Raw genomic sequence first — 16,478 nt, 5'->3', positions numbered from 1 at the left:
TCTAGTTCCATACTGTTACTATAGTCTAGTTCCATACTGTTACTATAGTCTAGTTCCATGCTGTACTATAGTCTAGTTCCATGTTACTATAGTCTAGTTCCATGTTACTATAGTCTAGTTCCATGCTCTTACTATAGTCTAGTTCCATACTGTTACTATAGTCTAGCTCCATGCTGTACTATAGTCTAGTTCCATGTTACTATAGTCTAGTTCCATGTTACTATAGTCTAGTTCCATGCTCTTACTATAGTCTAGTTCCATGCTCTTACTATAGTCTAGTTCCATGCTGTTACTATAGTCTAGTTCCATGGTGTTACTATAGTCTAGTTCCATGCTCTTACTATAGTCTAGTTCCATGTTACTATAGTCTAGTTCCATGCTCTTACTATAGTCTAGTTCCATGCCGTTACTATAGTCTAGTTCCATGCTCTTACTATAGTCTAGTTCCATACTGTTACTATAGTCTAGTTCCATGCCGTTACTATAGTCTAGTTCCATGCTCTTACTATAGTCTAGATCCATACTGTTACTATAGTCTAGTTCCATGTTACTATAGTCTAGTTCCATACTGTTACTATAGTCTAGTTCCATACTGTTACTATAGTCTAGTTCCATGTTACTATAGTCTAGTTCCATGCTGTTACTATAGTCTAGTTCCATGCTGTTACTATAGTCTAGTTCCATACTGTTACTATAGTCTAGTTCCATACTGTTACTATAGTCTAGTTCCATGTTACTATAGTCTAGTTCCATACTGTTACTATAGTCTAGTTCCATGTTACTATAGTCTAGTTCCATACTGTTACTATAGTCTAGTTCCATACTGTTACTATAGTCTAGTTCCATACTGTTACTATAGTCTAGTTCCATACTGTTACTATAGTCTAGTTCCATGTTACTATAGTCTAGTTACATGTTACTATAGTCTAGTTACATGTTACTATAGTCTAGTTACATGTTACTATAGTCTAGTTCCATACTGTTACTATAGTCTAGTTCCATACTGTTACTATAGTCTAGTTCCATACTGTTACTATAGTCTAGTTCCATACTGTTACTATAGTCTAGTTCCATGTTACTATAGTCTAGTTCCATGTTACTATAGTCTAGTTCCATGTTGTTACTATAGTCTAGTTCCATACTGTTACTATAGTCTAGTTCCATACTGTTACTATAGTCTAGTTCCATGTTACTATAGTCTAGTTCCATGCTGTTACTATTGTCTAGTTCCCTACTGTTACTATAGTCTAGTTCCATACTGTTACTATAGTCTAGTTCCATGTTACTATAGTCTAGTTCCATACTGTTACTATAGTCTATTTCCATACTGTTACTATAGTCTAGTTCCATGTTACTATTGTCTAGTTCCATGTTACTATAGTCTAGTTCCATACTGTTACTATAGTCTAGTTCCATACTGTTACTATAGTCTAGTTCCATGTTACTATAGTCTAGTTCCATGTTACTATAGTCTAGTTCCATTTTACTATAGTCTAGTTCCATACTGTTACTATAGTTTAGTTCCATACTGTTACTATAGTCTAGTTCCATGTTACTATAGTCTAGTTCCATGTTACTATAGTCTAGTTCCATGTTACTATAGTCTAGTTCCATGTTACTATAGTCTAGTTCCATGTTACTATAGTCTAGTTCCATGTTACTATTGTCTAGTTCCATGTTACTATAGTCTAGTTCCATACTGTTACTATAGTCTAGTTCCATGTTACTATAGTCTAGTTCCATGTTCTTACTATAGTCTAGTTCCATGCTGTTACTATAGTCTAGTTCCATACTGTTACTATAGTCTAGTTCCATGCTGTTACTATAGTCTAGTTCCATACTGTTACTATAGTCTAGTTCCATGCTGTTACTATAGTCTAGTTCCATGTTACTATAGTCTAGTTCCATGTTACTATAGTCTAGTTCCATGTTGTTACTATAGTCTAGTTCCATGTTGTTACTATAGTCTAGTTCCATGTTACTATAGTCTAGTTCCATACTGTTACTATAGTCTAGTTCCATGTTACTATAGTCTAGTTCCATGTTGTTACTATAGTCTAGTTCCATGTTGTTACTATAGTCTAGTCCCATGTTACTATAGTCTAGTTCCATGTTACTATAGTCTAGTTACTATAGTCTAGTTACTATAGTCTAGTTCCATGTTACTATAGTCTAGTTCCATGTTACTATAGTCTAGTTCCATGTTACTATAGTCTAGTTCCATGTTGTTACTATAGTCTAGTTCCATGTTGTTACTATAGTCTAGTTCCATGTTGTTACTATAGTCTAGTTCCATGTTACTATAGTCTAGTTACTATAGTCTAGTTCCATGTTACTATAGTCTAGTTCCATGCTGTTACTATAGTCTAGTTCCATGCTGTTACTATAGTCTAGTTCCATGCTCTTACTATAGTCTAGTTCCATGCTGTTACTATAGTCTAGTTCCATGTTGTTACTATTGTCTAGTTCCATACTGTTACTATAGTCTAGTTCCATACTGTTACTATAGTCTAGTTCCATACTGTTACTATAGTCTAGTTCCATACTGTTACTATAGTCTAGTTCCATACTGTTACTATAGTCTAGTTCCATGTTACTATTGTCTAGTTCCATACTGTTACTATAGTCTAGTTCCATACTGTTACTATAGTCTAGTTCCATGTTACTATTGTCTAGTTCCATGTTACTATAGTCTAGTTCCATACTGTTACTATAGTCTAGTTCCATGTTACTATAGTCTAGTTCCATGTTACTATAGTCTAGTTCCATGTTACTATAGTCTAGTTCCATACTGTTACTATAGTCTAGTTCCATGTTACTATAGTCTAGTTCCATACTGTTACTATAGTCTAGTTACTATAGTCTAGTTCCATGTTACTATAGTCTAGTTCCATACTGTTACTATAGTCTAGTTACATGTTGTTTCTATAGTCTAGTTCCATGTTACTATAGTCAGGTTCCATGTTACTATAGTCTAGTTCCATGTTACTATAGTCTAGTTCCATGTTGTTACTATAGTCTAGTTCCATGTTGTTACTATAGTCTAGTTCCATGTTGTTACTATAGTCTAGTTCCATGTTGTTACTATAGTCTAGTTCCATGTTACTATAGTCTAGTTCCATACTGTTACTATAGTCTAGTTCCATGTTGTTACTATAGTCTAGTTCCATGTTACTATTGTCTAGTTCCATGCTGTTACTATAGTCTAGTTCCATGCTGTTACTATAGTCTAGTTCCATGTTGTTACTATAGTCTAGTTCCATACTGTTACTATAGTCTAGTTCCATGTTGTTACTATAGTCTAGTTCCATGTTACTATAGTCTAGTTCCATGTTACTATTGTCTAGTTCCATACTGTTACTATAGTCTAGTTCCATGCTGTTACTATAGTCTAGTTCCATGCTGTTACTATAGTCTAGTTCCATGCTGTTACTATAATCTAGTTCCATGCTGTTACTATAATCTAGTTCCATACTGTTACTATAGTCTAGTTCCATACTGTTACTATAGTCTAGTTCCATGTTACTATAGTCTAGTTCCATGTTACTATAGTCTAGTTCCATGTTACTATTGTCTAGTTCCATACTGTTACTATTGTCTAGTTCCATACTGTTACTATAGTCTAGTTCCATGCTGTTACTATAGTCTAGTTCCATACTGTTACTATAGTCTAGTTCCATACTGTTACTATAGTCTAGTTCCATGTTACTATAGTCTAGTTCCATGTTACTATAGTCTAGTTCCATGTTACTATAGTCTAGTTCCATGTTACTATTGTCTAGTTCCATACTGTTACTATAGTCTAGTTCCATACTGTTACTATAGTCTAGTTCCATACTGTTACTATAGTCTAGTTACTATAGTCTAGTTCCATGTTACTATAGTCTAGTTACTATAGTCTAGTTCCATGTTACTATAGTCTAGTTCCATACTATTACTATAGTCTAGTTCCATGTTACTATAGTCTAGTTCCATGTTACTATAGTCTAGTTCCATGTTACTATAGTCTAGTTCCATACTGTTACTATAGTTTAGTTCCATACTGTTACTATAGTCTAGTTCCATGTTACTATAGTCTAGTTCCATGTTACTATAGTCTAGTTCCATACTGTTACTATAGTCTAGTTCCATGTTGTTACTATAGTCTAGTTCCATGTTACTATAGTCTAGTTCCATACTGTTACTATAGTCTAGTTCCATGTTGTTACTATAGTCTAGTTCCATGTTGTTACTATAGTCTAGTTCCATGTTACTATAGTCTAGTTACTATAGTCTAGTTCCATGTTACTATAGTCTAGTTCCATACTGTTACTATAGTCTAGTTACTATAGTCTAGTTACATGTTGTTACTATAGTCTAGTTCCATGTTACTATAGTCTAGTTCCATGTTACTATAGTCAGGTTCCATGTTACTATAGTCTAGTTCCATGTTACTATAGTCTAGTTCCATGTTGTTACTATAGTCTAGTTCCATGTTGTTACTATAGTCTAGTTCCATGTTACTATAGTCTAGTTCCATGTTACTATAGTCTAGTTCCATACTGTTACTATAGTCTAGTTCCATGTTGTTACTATAGTCTAGTTCCATGTTACTATTGTCTAGTTCCATGCTGTTACTATAGTCTAGTTCCATGTTGTTACTATAGTCTAGTTCCATACTGTTACTATAGTCTAGTTCCATGTTGTTACTATAGTCTAGTTCCATGTTACTATAGTCTAGTTCCATGTTACTATAGTCTAGTTCCATGTTACTATTGTCTAGTTCCATACTGTTACTATAGTCTAGTTCCATACTGTTACTATAGTCTAGTTCCATGCTGTTACTATAGTCTAGTTCCATGCTGTTACTATAGTCTAGTTCCATACTGTTACTATAGTCTAGTTCCATACTGTTACTATAGTCTAGTTCCATGTTACTATAGTCTAGTTCCATGTTACTATAGTCTAGTTCCATGTTACTATTGTCTAGTTCCATACTGTTACTATAGTCTAGTTCCATACTGTTACTATAGTCTAGTTCCATACTGTTACTATAGTCTAGTTACTATAGTCTAGTTCCATGTTACTATAGTCTAGTTACTATAGTCTAGTTCCATGTTACTATAGTCTAGTTCCATACTGTTACTATAGTCTAGTTCCATGTTACTATAGTCTAGTTCCATGTTACTATAGTCTAGTTCCATGTTACTATAGTCTAGTTCCATGTTACTATAGTCTAGTTCCATACTGTTACTATAGTTTAGTTCCATACTGTTACTATAGTCTAGTTCCATGTTACTATAGTCTAGTTCCATGTTACTATAGTCTAGTTCCATACTGTTACTATAGTCTAGTTCCATGTTGTTACTATAGTCTAGTTCCATGTTACTATAGTCTAGTTCCATACTGTTACTATAGTCTAGTTCCATGTTGTTACTATAGTCTAGTTCCATGTTGTTACTATAGTCTAGTTCCATGTTACTATAGTCTAGTTACTATAGTCTAGTTCCATGTTACTATAGTCTAGTTCCATACTGTTACTATAGTCTAGTTACTATAGTCTAGTTACATGTTGTTACTATAGTCTAGTTCCATGTTACTATAGTCTAGTTCCATGTTGTTACTATAGTCTAGTTCCATGTTGTTACTATAGTCTAGTTCCATGTTGTTACTATAGTCTAGTTCCATGTTACTATAGTCTAGTTCCATGTTACTATAGTCAGGTTCCATGTTACTATAGTCTAGTTCCATGTTACTATAGTCTAGTTCCATGTTGTTACTATAGTCTAGTTCCATGTTGTTACTATAGTCTAGTTCCATGTTACTATAGTCTAGTTCCATGTTACTATAGTCTAGTTCCATACTGTTACTATAGTCTAGTTCCATGTTGTTACTATAGTCTAGTTCCATGTTACTATTGTCTAGTTCCATGCTGTTACTATAGTCTAGTTCCATGTTGTTACTATAGTCTAGTTCCATACTGTTACTATAGTCTAGTTCCATGTTGTTACTATAGTCTAGTTCCATGTTACTATAGTCTAGTTCCATGTTACTATAGTCTAGTTCCATGTTACTATTGTCTAGTTCCATACTGTTACTATAGTCTAGTTCCATACTGTTACTATAGTCTAGTTCCATGCTGTTACTATAGTCTAGTTCCATACTGTTACTATAGTCTAGTTCCATACTGTTACTATAGTCTAGTTCCATGTTACTATAGTCTAGTTCCATGTTACTATAGTCTAGTTCCATGTTACTATAGTCTAGTTCCATGTTACTATTGTCTAGTTCCATACTGTTACTATAGTCTAGTTCCATACTGTTACTATAGTCTAGTTCCATACTGTTACTATAGTCTAGTTACTATAGTCTAGTTCCATGTTACTATAGTCTAGTTACTATAGTCTAGTTCCATGTTACTATAGTCTAGTTCCATACTGTTACTATAGTCTAGTTCCATGTTACTATAGTCTAGTTCCATGTTACTATAGTCTAGTTCCATGTTACTATAGTCTAGTTCCATGTTACTATAGTCTAGTTCCATGTTACTATAGTCTAGTTCCATACTGTTACTATAGTTTAGTTCCATACTGTTACTATAGTCTAGTTCCATGTTACTATAGTCTAGTTCCATGTTACTATAGTCTAGTTCCATACTGTTACTATAGTCTAGTTCCATGTTGTTACTATAGTCTAGTTCCATGTTACTATAGTCTAGTTCCATACTGTTACTATAGTCTAGTTCCATGTTGTTACTATAGTCTAGTTCCATGTTGTTACTATAGTCTAGTTCCATGTTACTATAGTCTAGTTACTATAGTCTAGTTCCATGTTACTATAGTCTAGTTCCATACTGTTACTATAGTCTAGTTACTATAGTCTAGTTACATGTTGTTACTATAGTCTAGTTCCATGTTACTATAGTCTAGTTCCATGTTGTTACTATAGTCTAGTTCCATGTTGTTACTATAGTCTAGTTCCATGTTGTTACTATAGTCTAGTTCCATGTTACTATAGTCTAGTTCCATGTTACTATAGTCTAGTTCCATGTTACTATAGTCTAGTTCCATACTGTTACTATAGTCTAGTTCCATGTTGTTACTATAGTCTAGTTCCATGTTACTATTGTCTAGTTCCATGCTGTTACTATAGTCTAGTTCCATGTTGTTACTATAGTCTAGTTCCATACTGTTACTATAGTCTAGTTCCATGTTGTTACTATAGTCTAGTTCCATGTTACTATAGTCTAGTTCCATGTTACTATTGTCTAGTTCCATGCTGTTACTATAGTCTAGTTCCATGCTGTTACTATAGTCTAGTTCCATGCTGTTACTATAGTCTAGTTCCATGCTGTTACTATAATCTAGTTCCATGTTACTATAGTCTAGTTCCATACTGTTACTATAATCTAGTTCCATACTGTTACTATAGTCTAGTTCCATGTTACTATAGTCTAGTTCCATGTTACTATAGTCTAGTTCCATGTTACTATTGTCTAGTTCCATACTGTTACTATAGTCTAGTTCCATACTGTTACTATAGTCTAGTTCCATGCTGTTACTATAGTCTAGTTCCATACTGTTACTATAGTCTAGTTCCATACTGTTACTATAGTCTAGTTCCATGTTACTATAGTCTAGTTCCATGTTACTATAGTCTAGTTCCATGTTACTATAGTCTAGTTCCATGTTACTATTGTCTAGTTCCATACTGTTACTATAGTCTAGTTCCATACTGTTACTATAGTCTAGTTCCATACTGTTACTATAGTCTAGTTACTATAGTCTAGTTACATGTTGTTACTATAGTCTAGTTCCATGTTACTATAGTCTAGTTCCATGTTACTATTGTCTAGTTCCATGCTGTTACTATAGTCTAGTTCCATGCTGTTACTATAGTCTAGTTCCATGCTGTTACTATAATCTAGTTCCATGCTGTTACTATAATCTAGTTCCATACTGTTACTATAGTCTAGTTCCATACTGTTACTATAGTCTAGTTCCATGTTACTATAGTCTAGTTCCATGTTACTATAGTCTAGTTCCATGTTACTATTGTCTAGTTCCATACTGTTACTATAGTCTAGTTCCATACTGTTACTATAGTCTAGTTCCATGCTGTTACTATAGTCTAGTTCCATACTGTTACTATAGTCTAGTTCCATACTATAGTCTAGTTCCATGTTACTATAGTCTAGTTCCATGTTACTATAGTCTAGTTCCATGTGTTACTATAGTCTAGTTCCATACTGTTACTATAGTCTAGTTCCATACTGTTACTATAGTCTAGTTCCATGCTGTTACTATAGTCTAGTTCCATGTTGTTACTATAGTCTAGTTCCATGTTGTTACTATAGTCTAGTTCCATGTTACTATAGTCTAGTTCCATGTTACTATAGTCTAGTTCCATGCTGTTACTATAGTCTAGTTCCATGCTGTTACTATAGTCTAGTTCCATGTTGTTACTATAGTCTAGTTCCATACTGTTACTATAGTCTAGTTCCATACTGTTACTATAGTCTAGTTCCATGCTGTTACTATAGTCTAGTTCCATGGCTGTTACTATAGTCTGTTCCATGTTGTTACTATAGTCTCCTGTTCCATGATACTATAGTCTATTCCTCCATGGTTCACATGGTTAGCTTAGTCTAGTTCCATGGTTCACTGATATATCTAGGACTTCCATCTGTTACTATAGTCTAGTTCCATACTGTTACTAGTCTTCCATGGTTACTATAGTCTATTCTATGCTGTTGCTGAGTCTATGGCAGAACAGCTGTTGCATTGACTCTGTCTCCAGTCTCTCCTATTGCCTCCATGGTTCACTGATATATTCTATGGTTCACTGATATATCTAGGACTGACTATCAGATACACCCTACCAGTCTCCCAAGGTTCACTGATATATCTAGGACTGAGTCTATCAGATACTCCCTACCAGTCTCCCAAGGTTCACTGATATATCTAGGACTGAGTCTATCAGATACACCCTACCAGTCTCCCAAGGTTCACTGATATATCTAGGACTGAGTCTATCAGATACTCCCTACCAGTCTCCCATGGTTTTCTTGCAACCGACATCTACATTGAGATCCTATGTTCTGCTACAGTCAGTGGTCGGGTTAGGTCCACATCTCTCAGGTTAGGTTAGGTCCACATCTCTCAGGTTAGGTTAGGTACACATCCCTCAGGTTAGTTTAGGTACACATCTCCCGGGTTAGCCAAGGTACACATCTCTCAGGTCGGGTTATGTACACATCTCTCGGGTCAGGTTAGGTACACATCTCTCAGGTCAGGTTAGGTACACATCTCTCACCCCAAGGCCCATCTACAGCTCTTTGTGAACACCCCTGTTACAGTGTAAACCTCCCTCTCTGTAGATTGATGTACAATAAGCAAATACATTTTCCATTTGAATTGAATAATTTAATCTCTCTCTCCCTCTCTCTCTCTCTCTCTCTGTCTGTCTCTCTGTCTGTTTCTCTGTCTCTCTCTCTCTGTTTCTCTCTCTCTCTCTGTCCCTCCCCCCCTTCTCTCTCTCCCTCCCTCTATCCTCCCCCCTTTCCCACACACCCTCCCTTCCTCTCTCCCTCTCCCTACTCCCATCCCTCTCTCCCTACTCCCATCCCTACTCCCTCTATCCCTCCCTCCCTCCTCAGTGTTAAACCTGACTCTTATAGATCTACCAGGGATGACTAAGGTAGCGGTGGGAGACCAGCCAGTCGACATCGAGCACCAGATCAGAGACATGCTGATGCAGGTCAGAGACTGTGGTTACGGTCCCAACTGGCACCCTATTCCCCAAATGGCACCCTATTCCCTAGATAGTGCACTACTTTTGACCAGAATGGCACCCTATTCCCTAGATAGTGCACTACTTTTGACCAGAATGGCACCCTATTCCCTAGATAGTGCACTACTTTTGACCAGAATGGCACCCTATTCCCTAGATAGTGCACTACTTTTGACCAGAATGGCACCCTATTCCCTAGATAGTGCACTACTTTTGACCAGAATGGCACCCTATTCCCTAGATAGTGCACTACTTTTGACCAGAATGGCACCCTATTCCCTAGATAGTGCACTACTTTTGACCAGAATGGCACCCTATTCCCTAGATAGTGCACTACTTTTGACCAGAATGGCACCCTATTCCCTAGATAGTGCACTACTTTTGACCAGAATGGCACCCTATTCCCTAGATAGTGCACTACTTTTGACCAGAATGGCACCCTATTCCCTAGATAGTGCACTACTTTTGACCAGAATGGCACCCTATTCCCTAGATAGTGCACTACTTTTGACCAGAATGGCACCCTATTCCCTAGATAGTGCACTACTTTTGACCAGAATGGCACCCTATTCCCTAGATAGTGCACTACTTTTGACCAGAATGGCACCCTATTCCCTAGATAGTGCACTACTTTTGACCAGAATGGCACCCTATTCCCTAGATAGTGCACTACTTTTGACCAGAATGGCACCCTATTCCCTAGATAGTGCACTACTTTTGACCAGAATGGCACCCTATTCCCTAGATAGTGCACTACTTTTGACCAGAATGGCACCCTATTCCCTAGATAGTGCACTACTTTTGACCAGAATGGCACCCTATTCCCTAGATAGTGCACTACTTTTGACCAGAATGGCACCCTATTCCCTAGATAGTGCACTACTTTTGACCAGAATGGCACCCTATTCCCTAGATAGTGCACTACTTTTGACCAGAATGGCACCCTATTCCCTAGATAGTGCACTACTTTTGACCAGAATGGCACCCTATTCCCTAGATAGTGCACTACTTTTGACCAGAATGGCACCCTATTCCCTAGATAGTGCACTACTTTTGACCAGAATGGCACCCTATTCCCTAGATAGTGCACTACTTTTGACCAGAATGGCACCCTATTCCCTAGATAGTGCACTACTTTTGACCAGAATGGCACCCTATTCCCTAGATAGTGCACTACTTTTGACCAGAATGGCACCCTATTCCCTAGATAGTGCACTACTTTTGACCAGAATGGCACCCTATTCCCTAGATAGTGCACTACTTTTGACCAGAATGGCACCCTATTCCCTAGATAGTGCACTACTTTTGACCAGAATGGCACCCTATTCCCTAGATAGTGCACTACTTTTGACCAGAATGGCACCCTATTCCCTAGATAGTGCACTACTTTTGACCAGAATGGCACCCTATTCCCTAGATAGTGCACTACTTTTGACCAGAATGGCACCCTATTCCCTAGATAGTGCACTACTTTTGACCAGAATGGCACCCTATTCCCTAGATAGTGCACTACTTTTGACCAGAATGGCACCCTATTCCCTAGATAGTGCACTACTTTTGACCAGAATGGCACCCTATTCCCTAGATAGTGCACTACTTTTGACCAGAATGGCACCCTATTCCCTAGATAGTGCACTACTTTTGACCAGAATGGCACCCTATTCCCTAGATAGTGCACTACTTTTGACCAGAATGGCACCCTATTCCCTAGATAGTGCACTACTTTTGACCAGAATGGCACCCTATTCCCTAGATAGTGCACTACTTTTGACCAGAATGGCACCCTATTCCCTAGATAGTGCACTACTTTTGACCAGAATGGCACCCTATTCCCTAGATAGTGCACTACTTTTGACCAGAATGGCACCCTATTCCCTAGATAGTGCACTACTTTTGACCAGAATGGCACCCTATTCCCTAGATAGTGCACTACTTTTGACCAGAATGGCACCCTATTCCCTAGATAGTGCACTACTTTTGACCAGAATGGCACCCTATTCCCTAGATAGTGCACTACTTTTGACCAGAATGGCACCCTATTCCCTAGATAGTGCACTACTTTTGACCAGAATGGCACCCTATTCCCTAGATAGTGCACTACTTTTGACCAGAATGGCACCCTATTCCCTAGATAGTGCACTACTTTTGACCAGAATGGCACCCTATTCCCTAGATAGTGCACTACTTTTGACCAGAATGGCACCCTATTCCCTAGATAGTGCACTACTTTTGACCAGAATGGCACCCTATTCCCTAGATAGTGCACTACTTTTGACCAGAATGGCACCCTATTCCCTAGATAGTGCACTACTTTTGACCAGAATGGCACCCTATTCCCTAGATAGTGCACTACTTTTGACCAGAATGGCACCCTATTCCCTAGATAGTGCACTACTTTTGACCAGAATGGCACCCTATTCCCTAGATAGTGCACTACTTTTGACCAGAATGGCACCCTATTCCCTAGATAGTGCACTACTTTTGACCAGAATGGCACCCTATTCCCTAGATAGTGCACTACTTTTGACCAGAATGGCACCCTATTCCCTAGATAGTGCACTACTTTTGACCAGAATGGCACCCTATTCCCTAGATAGTGCACTACTTTTGACCAGAATGGCACCCTATTCCCTAGATAGTGCACTACTTTTGACCAGAATGGCACCCTATTCCCTAGATAGTGCACTACTTTTGACCAGAATGGCACCCTATTCCCTAGATAGTGCACTACTTTTGACCAGAATGGCACCCTATTCCCTAGATAGTGCACTACTTTTGACCAGAATGGCACCCTATTCCCTAGATAGTGCACTACTTTTGACCAGAATGGCACCCTATTCCCTAGATAGTGCACTACTTTTGACCAGAATGGCACCCTATTCCCTAGATAGTGCACTACTTTTGACCAGAATGGCACCCTATTCCCTAGATAGTGCACTACTTTTGACCAGAATGGCACCCTATTCCCTAGATAGTGCACTACTTTTGACCAGAATGGCACCCTATTCCCTAGATAGTGCACTACTTTTGACTTTTAGAATGGCACCCTATTCCCTAGATAGTGCACTACTTTTGACCAGAATGGCACCCTATTCCCTAGATAGTGCACTACTTTTGACCAGAATGGCACCCTATTCCCTAGATAGTGCACTACTTTTGACCAGAATGGCACCCTATTCCCTAGATAGTGCACTACTTTTGACCAGAATGGCACCCTATTCCCTAGATAGTGCACTACTTTTGACCAGAATGGCACCCTATTCCCTAGATAGTGCACTACTTTTGACCAGAATGGCACCCTATTCCCTAGATAGTGCACTACTTTTGACCAGAATGGCACCCTATTCCCTAGATAGTGCACTACTTTTGACCAGAATGGCACCCTATTCCCTAGATAGTGCACTACTTTTGACCAGAATGGCACCCTATTCCCTAGATAGTGCACTACTTTTGACCAGAATGGCACCCTATTCCCTAGATAGTGCACTACTTTTGACCAGAATGGCACCCTATTCCCTAGATAGTGCACTACTTTTTGACCAGAATGGCACCCTATTCCCTAGATAGTGCACTACTTTTGACCAGAATGGCACCCTATTCCCTAGATAGTGCACTACTTTTGACCAGAATGGCACCCTATTCCCTAGATAGTGCACTACTTTTGACCAGAATGGCACCCTATTCCCTAGATAGTGCACTACTTTTGACCAGAATGGCACCCTATTCCCTAGATAGTGCACTACTTTTGACCAGAATGGCACCCTATTCCCTAGATAGTGCACTACTTTTGACCAGAATGGCACCCTATTCCCTAGATAGTGCACTACTTTTGACCAGAATGGCACCCTATTCCCTAGATAGTGCACTACTTTTGACCAGAATGGCACCCTATTCCCTAGATAGTGCACTACTTTTGACCAGAATGGCACCCTATTCCCTAGATAGTGCACTACTTTTGACCAGAATGGCACCCTATTCCCTAGATAGTGCACTACTTTTGACCAGAATGGCACCCTATTCCCTAGATAGTGCACTACTTTTGACCAGAATGGCACCCTATTCCCTAGATAGTGCACTACTTTTGACCAGAATGGCACCCTATTCCCTAGATAGTGCACTACTTTTGACCAGAATGGCACCCTATTCCCTAGATAGTGCACTACTTTTGACCAGAATGGCACCCTATTCCCTAGATAGTGCACTACTTTTGACCAGAATGGCACCCTATTCCCTAGATAGTGCACTACTTTTGACCAGAATGGCACCCTATTCCCTAGATAGTGCACTACTTTTGACCAGAATGGCACCCTATTCCCTAGATAGTGCACTACTTTTGACCAGAATGGCACCCTATTCCCTAGATAGTGCACTACTTTTGACCAGAATGGCACCCTATTCCCACTAAATATTAAAGCACTATAGTGATCTTCTAGAATGGCACCCTATTCCCTAGATAGTGCACTACTTTTGACCAGAATGGCACCTATTCCCTAGATAGTGCACTACTTTTGAAGAGAATGGCACCCTATTCCCTAGATACTTTTGACCAGAATGGCAGTGCAACTACTTTTGACCAGAATGGCACCCTATTCCCTAGATAGTGCACTACTTTTGACCAGAATGGCACCCTATATCCCTAGATAGTGCACTACTTTTGACCAGAATGGCACCCTATTCCCTAGATAGTGCACTACTTTTGACCAGAATGGCACCCTATTCTCTATTCACTTTAAATATTAAAGTAATATAGTGTATCTTCTATGTTGTGTGTAGTTCATATCCAAAGAGAAATAAAGTACATGTTAAAGTAATTAAGTCTATGTTAAAGGGAAAGGGGGTAATTAAGTATATGTTAAAGAGAAAGGGGGTAATTAAGTATATGTTAAAGAGAAAGGGGGTAATTAAGGAAATGTTAAAGGGAAAGGGGGTAATTAAGTATATGTTAAAGGGGCAATCTACAGTTGCTACATCCATTTTTGGACATATAAGTGAATGATATGTACATATTGACATATTGAATATAAGGTGTTAGTGTTTCCTGAGCTTAGTTCAACTGTCACACTGCATCAGATCCCAAAAGAGAAGCTTGTTTTACTGTTGTTGTTATTGTTGTAAACAATGGAAATGTAAAATGTAAATGTAACTCTATATGGCTTCATTACATGGTTAAAACGATCATGTTGATATCATGGACGGTCAGTCCTTGCATCCATAGCTCTGCCTATGAATTTGAGAGGGGTTACATTTCTCCAGGCCCAGCTTTTTACTGAAACATGGGTCAGTAGATAGCTTTATTATTGTTTCAACTGCTAATTGCCTCTTTAAAGTAATATAGTCTTGTCTTCTATGTTATGTACTAAAATGTATATATTCTATGCTGTTTATAACTAACGAATCCTGTCTGATCCTGTTATATGCTGTTTATAACTAACGAATCCTGTCTAATTCTGTTATATGCAGTTTATAACTAACGAATCCTGTCTAATTCTGTTATATGCTGTTACTAACTAAAGAATCCTGTCTGATCCTGTTATATGCTGTTTATAACTAAATAATCCTGTCTGATCCTGTTATATGCAGTTAATAACTAAAGAATCCTGTCTGATTCTGTTATATGCAGTTACTAACTAAAGAATCCTGTCTGACACTGTTATATGCAGTTACTACCTAAATAATCCTGTCTGATCCTGTTATATGCAGTTACTAACTAAAGAATCCTGTCTGACACTGTTATATGCAGTTCATAACTAAATAATCTTGTCTGATCCTGTTATCCTGTTATGCAGTTCATAACTAAATAATCCTGTCTGATCCTGTTATATGCAGTTAATGAATCTAAACAGTTAATAACTAAACAGTCCTGATCCTGTTATATGCATTTAATAACTAAAGAATCCTGTCTGATCCTATTATATGCAGTTAATAACTAAACAGTCCTGTCTGATCCTGTTATATGCAGTTCATAACTAAAGAATCCTGTCTGATCCTGGCTGTGACTCCAGCTAACCAGGATCTGGCCAACTCTGATGCTCTCAAGATTTCTAAGGAGGTCGACCCTCAAGGTAAGGAGGGGGCAGAGTGTGTGTGAGGGGTTACGTCTGTGTGTGTGTGTGTGTCAGGCAAATCCGTTATGATGTATGTGTTCTAACAGGCCCACAATGTGGTTACTAAAATCCGATTTGGAAATATTTGGCTGTTTTCGCTGCAGAAAAGTGGTCAAACTCTGACCTGATATTTTCATATAATGGGATGGAGAGGTGTTTGAGAGAGAGTGCAATGTTGCCACGGCGACGAACTGTGTTGACCTATGTGTTTCCAGGGTTACGTACCATCGGAGTGATCACCAAGCTGGACCTGATGGACGAGGGGACTGATGCACGGGACATTCTAGAGAATAAACTACTGCCGCTACGAAGGGGTGACACACACACACACACACACTCCTGTTATAACCTGCTCCCTCCAGGTTATAACAGGGTAATAACCACCTCTCCTCCTCCCAGGTTACATTGGGGTGGTGAATCGTAGTCAGAAGGATATTGACGGCAGGAAGGATATTAAAGCAGCTCTGGGTGCAGAGAGGAAGTTCTTCCTGTCTCATCCAGGATACAGACACATAGCTGACCGCATGGGAACACCACATCTACAGAAAACACTCAACCAGGTTAGAGATGTAGACACTATATATTTTCTCTGTCTCTCTGTCT

At 38.4% G+C, this 16,478-nt stretch overlaps 1 pseudogene; it reads left to right on the top strand.

Annotated features, from left to right (window-relative positions):
- Positions 1–9,561: 9,561 nt before the first annotated feature.
- Positions 9,562–16,478, top strand: part of LOC121843560 — a 40,361-nt pseudogene continuing 33,444 nt past the window's right edge.

This window comes from Oncorhynchus tshawytscha, unplaced genomic scaffold (genome assembly GCF_018296145.1).
Source record: "Oncorhynchus tshawytscha isolate Ot180627B unplaced genomic scaffold, Otsh_v2.0 Un_contig_4053_pilon_pilon, whole genome shotgun sequence".
Taxonomy (NCBI): Eukaryota; Metazoa; Chordata; class Actinopteri; order Salmoniformes; family Salmonidae; genus Oncorhynchus; species Oncorhynchus tshawytscha.
This window is presented reverse-complemented; position numbering and strand designations above follow the sequence as displayed.